The sequence below is a fragment of the Eubalaena glacialis genome, chromosome X (genome assembly GCF_028564815.1).
Source record: "Eubalaena glacialis isolate mEubGla1 chromosome X, mEubGla1.1.hap2.+ XY, whole genome shotgun sequence".
Classification (NCBI taxonomy): Eukaryota; Metazoa; Chordata; class Mammalia; order Artiodactyla; family Balaenidae; genus Eubalaena; species Eubalaena glacialis.
Window position 1 is genome coordinate 27,293,671 of NC_083736.1, and position 13,426 is coordinate 27,307,096.

Sequence of the window (13,426 nt, forward strand, 5' to 3'; positions counted from 1 at the left end):
TGCTGAGAAACATAGTTCCCAGACTTAGGAGGGACTGGAAGCAGTGAGGCCAAGTTGACCACCACCAATTCAACACAATGAAAATTTCCTCCTTGATGGATTGCTCGCACTCATCATTGAGGGTAGATGAGAATGGGCAGCTTAAAGTTTCTCAAGGTTTCACAGAGTTATAACTGCATTTTCATAAGGACAAGAAAGGATGGGCAGCCAAAGCCTCTGTAGAATTCACAGTGATATAATTGCCTGATCATAAAAAGTCATCAACATTAAAATAAAGGCCATGAAGAAAGATAAAGAAGGACACTATATAATGATAAAAGGGTCAAACAAGAGGAGGATATTATACTTGTTAACATATATGCACCCAATATAGGAGCACCTGAATACATAAAACGAATACTAACAGACATAAAAGGAGAAATTGACAGGAATACAATAACAGTAGGGGACTTTAACACACCACTCACATCAATGGACAGATCTTATAGACAGAAAGTCAATAGGGCAACAATCTAAATGACACAATAGAACAGTTAGAGTTAATTGATATTTTCAAGATGTTACATCCAGGAAAAAAAAAAAAAAGCAAAAACCAGAATACACATTCTTTTCAAGTTCAATTGGAACATTCTCTAGGGTAGACCATGTTCTAGGGCACAAAACAAGCCTCAACAAATTTAAGAGGATAGAAATTATTTCAAGCATCTTTTCTGAGCACAAAGGCATGAAATTAGAAATCAACCACAGAAAATGAGAAAAAAAAGATTACGTGGAGACTAAACAACATGCTACTAAAAAACAAATGGGTCAATGATGAAATCAAAGAGGAAATTAAAAAATACCTTGAGACAAATGACGATGAAAACACAACCATACAAAATCTATGGGAGGCACCAAAAGCAGTCCTTAGAGGGAAGTTCATAGCAATGCATGACTTCCTCAAAAAACAAGAAAAATCTCAGACAACCTAACCTACCACCTCAAAGAATTAGTAAAAGAAGAACAAACAAAACCTAAAATCAGTAGAAGGAAGGAAACAATACAGATCAGGAAATAGAGACTGAAAAACAATAGAAAATCAATAAAATCAAGAGCTGGTTCTTTGAAAGGGTAAACCAAAGGGTAAATCAACAAATCTCTGGCCAGGCTCACCAAGAAGAGATGACCCAAATAAACAAAATAAGAAATGAAATGTGAGAAATAACTACCGACACCCTAGAAATACAGAAAAACATAAGCTAATACTATGAACAATTATATGCCAACAAATTGGACAACCTAGAAGAAATGGACAAGTTTCTAGAAACATCCAGCCCACCAAAACTGAACCACGAAGAAATAGATAATTGAAACAGACTGATCACTAGAAGTGAAATAGAATCTGTAATAATTAAAAACAAACAAACAAAAAAAACAAAAACACCTCCCTGCAAACAAGAGTCCAGGACCATAAGGCTTCAATGGGCAGTTCTACCAAACATACAAAGAAGAACTTATACCAATTCTTCTCAAACTCTCCCAAAAGATTGAAGAGGCAGGAACACTCCCAAAATATTCTATGAAGCCACCATCACCCTGATATCAAAACCAGACACCTTTCTTGCTCCCCAGCCATCTTGGCGGCTCCACGTGGTTGGGGGAGTTCTGCACCTAAGGCAGGAAGATGGTGGCCACAAAGAAGATGAAAAAGTCACTGGAGTCAATCAACTCTAGGCTCCAACTCATTATGAAGAGTGGAAAGTACCTGCTGGGGTAGAAGCAGACTCTGAAAATGATCAGACAAGGCAAAACAAAACTGGTCATCCTTGCCAACAACTTCCCAGCCTTGAGGAATCTGAAATAGAGTATTATGCCACGTTGGCCAAAACTGGTATCCATCACTACAGTGGCAATAACATTGGGCACAGAATGTGGAAAATACTACAGAGTATGCACACTGGCTATCATTGATCCAGGTGATTCTGATATCATTAAAAGCATGCCAGAACAGACTGGTGAATAGTAAATCATGCACAATTTTTCCTTAATAAAACTGTCCAGAGCTTGTTTAAAAACAAAACAAAACAAACAAACAAAGACACCACCAAAAAAGAAAATTACAGGCCAATATCTTTGATGACTATAGATGTAAAAATTCTCAACAAAATATTAGCAAACTGAACCCAGCAACAGTTAAAAAAAGATCATACACCATGATCAAGTTGAATTCATCCTAGGGTCACAAGGATGATTCAACATATGCAAATAAATCAGTGTGATACACTACATCAACAAAAGACAAAAGCCACACAATCATCTCAATAGATGCAGAAAAAGCATTTGATAAAACTCAACATCCATTCATGATAAAAACTCTTGCCAGAGTGGGTATAGAGGGAACATACCTCAACATACTAAAAGCTATTTATAACAAACCCACAGCCAACACAATACTCAATGGCGAAAAGCTGAAAGCCTTCCCACTAAACTCTGGAAGAAGACAAGGATGCCTACTCTCACGATTTCTGTTCAACCTAGTATTGGAAGTCCTAGCCACAAAAATCAGACAAGAAAAAGAAATAAAAGGTATCCAAATTGGAAGGGAAGAGGTAAAATTGTCATTATCCGTAGATGACATGATGCTCTATATAGAAAACCCTAAAGACTCCACACAAAACCTATTATAACTGATAAACAAATTCAGCAAGGTAGCAGGATACAAGATTAGCATACAGAAATTGGTTGCATTTCTTTACACTAACAATGAAATATCAGAAAGGGAAAGTAAAAAAACAAATCCTTTTAAAAATTGCATCAAAAAAATAAAATACTTGGGAATAAACCTGACCAAGGAGGTGAAAGACTTATATGCTGACAACTTTAAAACATTGATAAAGGAAATTGAAGATGATTCAAAGAAATGGAAAGATATACCATGCTCTTTGATTGGAAGAATTAATATTGTTAAAATGGCCTTACTACCCAAAGCAATGTACAGATTTAATATGATCCCTATCAAATTACCCATGACATTTTTCACAGAACTAGAACAAATAATCCTAAAATTTATATGGAACCATAAAAGACCCAGAATTGCCAAAATAATCCTGAGGAGAAAGAACAAAGCTGGAGGCGTAACCCTCCGAGACTTCAGACAATACTGCAAAGCTACAGTAATCAAAACAGCATGGTATTGGCACAAAAACAGACATATGGATCAATGGAACAGAACAGAGAACCCAGAAATAAACCCATACACCTATGGTCAATTAATCTTTGACAAAGGAGGCAAGAATATACAATGGAGAAAAGACAGTCTCTTTAGCAAGCAGTGTTGGGAAAGCTGGACAGGCCACATGTAAATCAATAAAGTTAGAACACTCCCTCACACCATACACAAAAATAAACTCACAATGGCTTAAAGACTTAAGTAGAAGGCATGACACCTAGAAGAGTCCTAGAAGAGAACATAGGCAAAACATTCTAGAAGAGAACATAGGCAAAACATTCTCTGACATATATCAATGTTTTCTTAGGTCAGTCTCCCAAGGCAATAGAAATAAAAGCAAAAATAAACAAATGGGACCTAATCAAACAAGCTTTTGCCCAGCAAAGGAAACCATAAAAAAATGAAATACCGCCTACAGAATGTGAGAAAATATTTGCAAATGATGCAAACAACAAAGGCTTAATTTCCAAAATATACAAACAGCTCATACAGCTCAATTTAAAAAAAAAAAAAGCCCAATCAAAAAATGGGCAGAAGACCTAAATAGACACTTCTCCCAGGAAGGCATGCAGATGGCTAATAGGCACATGGAAAGATGCTCAATGTTTCTAATTATTAGAGAAATACAAATCAAAACTAAAATGAGGTGTCACCTCACACTGGTCAGAATGGCAGTCATTGAAAAGTCTACAAATTGCTGGAGAGGGTGTGGAGAAAAGGGAACCCTTCTACACTGTTGGTGGGAATATAAATTGGTACAGCCACTATGGAAGTCACTACGGTGGTTCCTTAAAAAGCTAAAAATAGAGTTACCATATGATCCAGCAATCCCACTCCAGGGCATATATCTGGACAAAACTATAATTTGAAAAGATACATGCACCCCAACGTTCATAGCAGCACTATTTACAATAGCCAAGACATGGAAGCAACTTAAATGTCCATCGACAGAGGAATGGATAAAGAAGATATGGTATATATACACAGTGGACTATTTCTCAGCCATAAAAAAACGAATGAAATAATGCCATTTGCAGCAACATGGATGGATCTACAGATTATCATACTAAGTGTAGTAAGTCAGAAAGAGAAGGACAAATATCATATGATATCACTTATATGTGGAATCTAAAATATATGTAACTTGCAAGAGGCCTATGCAATATCCTTCCTTCAGAGTAAAATATCTGATGTCTAGTCCTTCTCTATCTTGATATCTTTCTAAGACATTGCTATTTTTCCTTTGGTATATTAGGGTAGAATAGCCAGTGTTTATCAAACACATCTGAACTTTTAGTGACAAAATGAAAAAATTTTGAACTAGAATGAAAATATATGAAATGAAAAAATGATTGGACACAGAGGAAGGGAACAGTAAATTTAAGACATTAATAGAAATTATCCAAAATGAACCATCTAGAGAAAATAGAACGTCAATGAGTAGGAACAATATCAAACGTACTAATATGTATGTAGTTGGATTTTCAGAAGAAAAGAGAACAGCTCAGGAAAAATAAAAAATGGCTCCAAATTTAAAGAATAAACATCAATACACAAATTCAGGAAGTTCAGTAAATTCCAAGCAGGATGAATAAGAATAAAACCACAGACACATCATAGTCAAACTGCCAGAAACAAAAGATAAAAAGAAAAACCTTAAAATCAGCCAAAGGAAAAAAGACACACTACATATAGGGAAATTATTATGATAAATTACTTCTTATCAGAAACAGTGGAAACTAGAAGGCAATGGAATTTTTTTTAAGTGCTAAAGGAAAAGAAGAGTCAATTTAGAATTCTATAGTGAAAATATTTTAAAAGGTTAAATAAAGGTATTTTAAATAAATTGAAACTGAAAGGATTAATAATCAGTTCTGTACTATAAGAAATGTTAAAGGAAGATCATTCTAACAGGAAATTGTACCATATGGAAACTCAGCTCCACAGGAAGAAAGAAAGAGTTCTAAAGGGTAATTCTATGGGTAAATATAAAATATATTTTGTCTCAATTTTTATAAATAACAACTTATTATTTAAAGAAAAAATAGTAACAATTTATTGTGGAGTTCCACAGATATAGAAGTAAGATATATGACAACAATAGCAAAATGAATGCAAAAGTAAAATGGAATTAAACTATTGGAAAGTTCTTATGCTATTCTTGACGTGGTATATTCACTCAAGGTTAGATTATAAGTTATATAGGCACATTGCAATACTCAGAAAAATAACTAAAATAATGCAAAGATATAACTAAGGAGCCAATAGAGGAGATTAAATGGAAAACAAAAAATTCTCAACCAAAATAATTTTTCAAAGGGAAGAAAAAATGAACAAAGAAATGTGACAAATATAAAATGGTAGATTTAAACTCAACCATGTCTATTATTAATTTAAATATAAATGCATTAAACATTCTAAAAGGTTGAGATTATCAGAATGGTTAGTACAAACAACATTAAATTATATCTTAATTATTAAGAAGCGTATATTTAATATAAAGGTGTATATTAGTTGAAATTAAAAAGAGGGAAAATGGTATACCAGCAAACGCGAAGTATAAGAAGGCTGGTAAGGCAAAATAAATAAAACAGAAAATAAAATTCTCAGCAGTAACTATTAACAGAGGTAAAGAGGATCATTTCATAATGATTCATGAAGAAGACATAACAATCCTAAATGTATATGTGCCTAATAACATAGCTCCAAAATACCTTAATCCAAAGTTGATAGAAAAAAAAGGAAATCACAATAATATTTGTAGATTTTAACACTTCTCTCTCAGAGGAGTTGATAGGAGACAAATTATTAATAATATAGAAGATTTCAACAACACGTTTAACCAACTTGATGTAATTGACATGTACTGAATACTACTCCCACAGCAATCACAGAATATACATTTTCTATATGTGCACATGAAATAACTCTCAATAAATCCCCCCAAATTGAAGTCATTATATTATCTGACCACAATAGAGTTAAATAAAGAATCATCAACAAAAAGATAACCAGAAAATCTATTTACACTTGTGTCAGAGGAGAAACCATGAGGAAATTTAGAAAATATTTAAAACGTACTGATAAGACAAAACATGTAAAAATGTACAGACTGTTGCTAAAGTGTTGCTTAGTTGAGAATTTATAGCTTTAAATGCCTAAGTTGGAAAAAGAAGAATGTTTTCGCATCAATGAAGTTTCTACTTTATATTAGTCAGAAAAAGACAAACCCAAAGTATGTAGAAGGTAGACAATAAGGAAGATAAGGGTGGAAGTCAATAAAATAGCAAACAAAGATGAAACAAAGCCAAATTTGATTCCTTAAAACGTTCAGCAAAATTCTCAAACCAAGGTTGAGGAAAGATGACAAAGTATAAGAGTTCAAGAGGGAACATTACTACAGATCCTACACATATCAAAAGAGTAATAAGAGAACATTATGAACCCCTTTATGCCAATAAATTCAATAAGCTAAATGAAATTGACAAATGCCATGAAAAATACAACTCACCATTTCTACTGTCTCAAGAAGTAGATTTGAGTATGTGACTATCTCTTAAAGAAATTTAATTTATAAATAAGTTAACAAGTGCTTTCAAGAACAAGCAAAAGTAATATACAGTGAAAAAAATTGGAAGAGTAGTTTCCTCCACAAGGAGATTGACAAAAGATAAAGGGAGAACATTGTGGGATAATGAGAATGTTCTTTATAATTATTTAAATGCTGGTTTCATAGTTGCATACATTTGTCAAAATACATCATGTACACTTAAGATCTCTGTGTTTTAATGTTTATAAATTAAATTTCAAAAAAAGAAGCCCTGAGTTTATTTTTTTTTTTTAATTTTATTTTTCGGCCACACCACGCGGCATGTGGGATCTTAGTTTCCTGACCAGGGATTGAACCCAGGCCCTTGGCAGTGAGAGCACGGAGTCCTAACCACTGGACCACCAGGGAATCCCCCCCAAAAAGAAATGCTGAGTTTAAATGAAACAAAATACATGTTAAAACCTCCATGAGATATTACTTCACACCTGTCACAATGGCTATTATCAAAAGGACGACAAATAAGAAGTGTTGGTGAGGATGTGGAGAAAAGGGAACCCTTGTGCACTATTGGTGGGAATATAAAATGGTGCAGCCAGTATGGAAAACAGTACGGAGATTCCTCAAAAACTTAAAAATAGAACTACCATACAATCTAGCAATTCCATTCCTGGGTAGTTATCCAAAGAAAACATAAACAGTAATTAGAAAAGATACAGGCACTCGTATGTTCACTGCAGCATTATTTAGCATACCCAAACATGGAGGCAACCAAAGTGCCCCTTTAATAGATGAATGGATAAAGAAGATATCATATATATTACTCATATTACTTAGACATAAAAAGAATGAAATCTTGCCATTTGTGACAACATGGATAGACCCAGAGGGTATTATGCTAAGTGAAGTAAGCCAGACAAATACTGTATGATTTAACTTATATGTAGAATCTAAAAAAACCCAAATGAACAAACACAACTAAACAGAAACAATCATAGATTCAGAAAACAAAGGGATGGTTGTCAGAGGGGATGACGGTGGGAGAGAGGAAAAATAGGTGAGGGAGATTGAGGTACAAACTTTAAGTTACAAAATAAATGAGTCACAGGTATGAAATGTACAGTGTGGGAATATAGTCAATAATTATGTAACATCTTTGTATGGTGACAGATGACAACTAGACTTATCATGGTGATCATTTTGAAATGTATGGAAATATAGAATGTTGTGTACTAGGAACCAACATAGTGTTATAGGTCAATTATACTTCAAAGACAAAAAGAGATCAGATTTATAGTTACCAGAGGCAGGGGTTGGGGGAGGAGATATTGGATGAAGGTAGTCAAAAGGTGCAGACTTGCAGTTATAAGGTAAATAAGTACTAGGGATGTAATGTACAACATGATTAATATAATTAACATTGCTGTATATTATATATGAAACTTGAGAGTAAATCCTGAGTTCTCATCACAGGGAAAAAAATTATTTTCCTATTTCCTCAATGTTGTATCTACATGAGATGATGGGTGCTTGCTAAACTTATTGTAGTAATCATTTCATGATGTTTGTAAGTCAAATAATTACACTGTACACCTTAAAGTTCACACAGGGCTATATATCAATTATGTCTCAATAAAAACTGAAAAAAAAAGGAATATGGATGCTTACCCACCAAGTGCCAGCTTACCCATCAATCTGACTATTCATAGTACGTCAGCTTCACTGCAGGATAATGCTGAAATCTTCTACAGTGTTTTCCTTTAGTCTCAAATCCTTGCTTCTCTCTCACCTTTGAGTCAGGACAAATAAGTTTCTGAGACACTTTGGTGCCAGTGGAGTTTGGTTTTAAATTCCAGTGTGTCTTTGAAGATGTATTTTCTCAAAGGGGCTACTCTTTTCTTTTAACTATCACAAGACATTTGAAGCACAAACGCCATACCAAAGCACCCATTATTAATAGTAGTATTACGTTTTTACCCATGGTAAGTATCGTGCGGTGGAAATAGCTGAATGCTTTAAGGCAAGACTTTCCTGATGCCCATTTTGACTACAGTATTCCATTACAGTTATGGTCTATTCATCTCCAAAGCAGCATTGTTGAAATCACCCCTGTATACCTGGTGCAAGTGAAGGTACATGTATCTCTGCAAGGGCCCTGACTAGGCCTCCCCAAACTAAGTAACCAAGGTCAGTTTCCTCAACCAAGTGGGGGAATAACTAATATCTGTGACAGCCAAAATATAGGGATTTAACATGTACTAGATGCTTTGCATTGTGAACGTGGAAGGTTACCAGGAAGCATGATTCAATTCCTGTCTTCAAGGAGCTTATAATTAAGTGGGAAGATGACATAAACACAAGAAAAGTGGCAAAGAAACAGCCTAATGAGCTAAGGATTCTCTCTTCTCATTTTTTGATTCTGTGATAGCTGAAAATCTATATATATGTTGAAAACTTAGGACATACTGGGTATTGGAGCAAACTGACAAGTTATTGTAGGTAATTCTGTATCTCTTTGTTAGGCAATATGTATTACATAAGTCTGTAGTATGTTGGCCCTTAAGAAATAAGCCAAATGCAAAAATAATTATACTATATAAATTTTACAATCAACTCATCCTATGAAAACATACCACGAAGAAATTTGATTCCAGTTTCCTTTCTTTGATTCTTAACGTGGAGAAGAATGAGCATGGATTGTTAAGACTCCTTGGTGTTTCCTTCCATCTTTGAAGCAGCTCTGTGTCAAGAGAAGGAATTTCATTCAGAGAAATCCAAATTGTATGAGATAATTTCACTAATTTTTATTCATAGGTAAATATGTGAGAATATTATAGAATGGAAGTGGGGTGTGGTTAATTAGGTTCTCCGTTTCTCTTATTTTTAAAATATTCAGGACAAAAATATGGGAGGCAGTTTTTCCTCACTTCTTATGTGAATACAAATCAAAGTAAAACAAATACAGGCAGCCCGCCGGCTCGCCAGTGCAGCTGCGATGTCCCGGAGCCCAAGCCCAACCCCGGCCCGGCTCCCCGGCCCGGCTCCCCGGCCCACCGCGTATTTAGCTTCCGTGCGTCCCGAGCGCGCCACCGCCACCGCCGCGCCCCGACGCAGCTACGGGCAACACTGTGCACAGGACCCTGCCAGGCACCCTGCAGTCCAGGCCTGCGACCACATCCCCATCAGGGTCCCTCAGCGGCTCCCAGGACGGTAGCGATTCTGCTATGGCCTTCAGCGTCAACCAGTCCTCCTCGGCAGCTGAGTCGTCCCTGGTGACGGCCCCCAGAGCCCCAGTGAGCCCACCGTGTCCCCCCTGTTCTCCCCACCGGAGCTGGCGGGCAGCAAGAACAGCGAGTGCGCGGTGTGCTTCGATGGCGAAGTGGCCACAGTCATCTACACGTGTGGACACGTGTGCCTGTGCCACGGCTGCGTCTCAAGAGGCAGGCCCGGCCTGCTGCCCCATCTGCCGGCGGCCCGTCAAGGACGTCATTAAGATCTACAGGCCGTAGCCTGGCCCGCCGACGGCCCTTGACCAGAGCAAGGTCACCTTTCTGAAGCCCACCCCCACCCTGGGCCGGGCAACCACCATGGCCGCCGGGGAGTCCAAGGGCAGCAGCCATCTTGCCCGCCACTCTCCAGTGGTGGGCAAGGCGTGACAGTCGTGGACACGAGGCCCCCGGGGGTCTCAGTCCAAGCCAGTGTTGCTTCTGGCTCGAAAGTGCTTTGCCCCCAAAAGGCCGTCCCAAGAGCAAGCTCAGGAACTGCCTGGCAGACTGCCCTGTCCCCCGGTGACCTCTCAGCTGAGAAATGGTGTCCTCTGTGCAATGCCTTTTGCTGGGGTTGGGTTGAGTGTGTGGGGGGGGGGGAGGGGAGGGAGGGAGACAGTCCAGAGAGGGGGAGTGTGTGAGAATGACCTAGAGAGAACGTGTAGGTATTTATCCAGGGATCCTGGCTCTAGGAGGTTATTTAACACTAAGGAATGTGCAATCCAGAGCCCAGACGGTAGCGTGACTAGAAGTTGTTCACTTTCCGGGTCTGTGACGTCAGCTGGTTTTGAATGGACAAAGCCTGCACCTAAACAGAACTCCCTCAGATGCTATAGAAAAGGGACACTCAGATTTTCTAAGGCGAGGAAAAAATAGCTCATTGTTTACAGCTCCAAAGCGGCAACTCCTTGGGGAGTAGTTGGGCGGAGAACATAAGAGAACAATTTGCTTTTTCAGTTTCTAACTCAGTCTTGGAGAGGAGTTTTGACTGGGTGCTGGGGCCAGAGCTCTGGGCAGTGTCTTCTCCAGAAGCCTTGTCACCCCTTCAGCCCCAGACAGCCTAATTATGAGCACACCACCCCTTGACTCCGTCCCTAGATGCTTTTAGTCTACCACCCTCACTGTCTCCAAAGAGAAGACAAGCAACAGGTTCCCTTTTCCTGGGGGAGGGAAAGAATCCTAGATGCCGGTGAGCCGCCTGGGGTTGGAAAGGGCCACTCCGCAACTCTCCACATTTCCTGGTGAAATACCGGGCCTGGCATTTGCCCGCGGCTGTGGGCATCACCAGGATGACCTGCTGGCCAAGTAGGGGAAGGAAGCAGGGCTTTGCAACCGGTCTTTGTTCTGATTCTCAGCTTATCTCCCCCTGCTGATTACTAAGATGTTAACTGATCATTAGAATGCTAACTAGGAACTGAGACACTTGCTGAAAATGCTGACACTGGGACTCTCCCCCTCCCCAGGGTTATTTGCTGGGCATTTCCTGCGACCCTGGTCCTGTCCCTCCCCCCCTCCGCCCTCCCCCCTGCCTGGGCCCACCTCTGCAGACTGCCGGACCACACCTGGGCTGATGGGCTGGCAGGCCTGCAATTCCCTTCTGGGCCCTACCTCTGCCCTGTCTTGTGCTGTACCTTTAGAGAGGTCCCTGGGCCTCTCTGTTTCTCAGTTCCCAATCTGTCCAAGAGGAAGCCTGGTACCTGCTCACTCCAGAGCTCCTGGCAGGACTGGCACGTTCTAAAAGGCCTGAGACACCTTGCAAAGAGCAGGTATCGTTTTTAGTCCAGTTCCTAATCTGTTCTTCTGTTGAAGGAGGCAGGGAAGGGAGGACATTCAGAGTTTTTGCCTCCATGTAACAAATGTTTGCTGCGTGTCTGGGGTCCCCCTCGTCAGATCAAGGCCCATAAGGCCAGTCAGTCCGTGCCCTTATGATGCTCCAGGTCTTGGACCATCTGCTTCTTCTCTGCCTGGTATTCCGACCTGATCTCAACTTCTGAAACCTTACTCTTGCCCCTGCAAGAATCCCTGATTGGTTCTTTTTCCCTTGTGAACTTGGGAAACACTCCCAGGTTTTAATTTTGCAGCAGAATCTTTAGGGGAGCGACTGGCACCCCAGCATTTGCCAAGATAAGAGTTTGCAAACCTAGGCAGTGCTTGGCGCCCAGCTGAATTTGGTCCGCTGGAGCCTTCCATGTCCCCCACGTGCTGGGTGTGGGCAAGGCCACGCACAGGCCCCATGTGAGAGGGCTAGTCGCCTCCAGGCCCGTGGTTCTCCAGGCAGCAGCTCCCTGACTGGATTGAGCCACAGTCACAAGCCCCGGTGGTCTCGGTGGCCTGGGGGAGCCAGCTTCTCTCTCTTGTCCCCTCGGATTCCAGCCAGGGTCAGTGCAACCACCGCCAGGAATCCAGGGATCGAGGGCCTGGACACAGGGTGGACCAGGCCCTGTGCCTGGTGACCTACTACCTGGGAAGGAAGGAGCTGGTGGCCTGGTTAACTTGCTCTGCAGCTGCTATAAATAGCCTCCCTGTTTCCAAGAGGAATTAAGGGGGTGTTTATCTTCTAAAAACCAGACATTTCCCGATGCTCTAAACTGATTTATTCAGCGCTGCAAAGGAGCTGCCCGCACCGCCCTCTAGGTTCTGTCTGGAGAGGGGGCAGGAGGAAGAGGGAAGGGAACCACTCTCCTTCATTTGGCATCACTGTGTGCCCGGCACTGGGCTGGAGAGGTGCATCCCCACGTCAATCCTGTGAGGTAGGTCTTAGTACCATATTGAGTTGTATCAAAGACACCACTGATTACAAAACACACCATTCTATGTACCACTAAGTGAAAAACACTGCCAATTTCAACTGAAAGATGCCACGGCTATACAATTCATTTTATTCCGATATGTTAAGTGGAAAAGCTGTGCTCCTAGAATCAATGAAATACGATATTATCCCCAGTTGGCAGGTAAGAGAACTAAGGTCCTGGAAGTGAAGCAGGAGGTGGCAGGACTGGACTTCAAACCCAGGAGTGCCTGATGCTAAAACCCACGCTCTCCGCTGCCTGGCCCCGAGCCCAGAAAGCTCGAGACTGCCTGAGTTTTCTTCCTTGAAGCTCACCTGGGCAGCCCCTGGAGGGAGCTGGGCACCCGCCCCTGTGTGAGGGTTCCAGCCCCAGACTGTGGCCCCTCTGCCGCCCGGACCCTGGGAGCACAAGTGTCCTTCCTTTCAGGCTCATCTGCCTACTGCCCACCTTCTCCCGGCGGAGCTGAGCCACGTGTGAACTTGGGTCCAACCCAAGGGCCTCCTCCTGTTACATGGGGGCGCCCATCAGGGGCAACTTCGGGGAGAGGCTTGTCCCACCACCTTCCTGGGCCTCGTGACCACCACCCCCTTAAGTAGGGCCCCCAGGCAAGGACAGG

At 40.7% G+C, this 13,426-nt stretch overlaps 1 pseudogene; it reads left to right on the forward strand.

The window, feature by feature from the left end:
• Positions 1 to 1,663: 1,663 nt before the first annotated feature.
• Positions 1,664 to 2,029, forward strand: LOC133082466 (large ribosomal subunit protein eL30-like; annotated as a pseudogene).
• Positions 2,030 to 13,426: the final 11,397 nt, after the last annotated feature.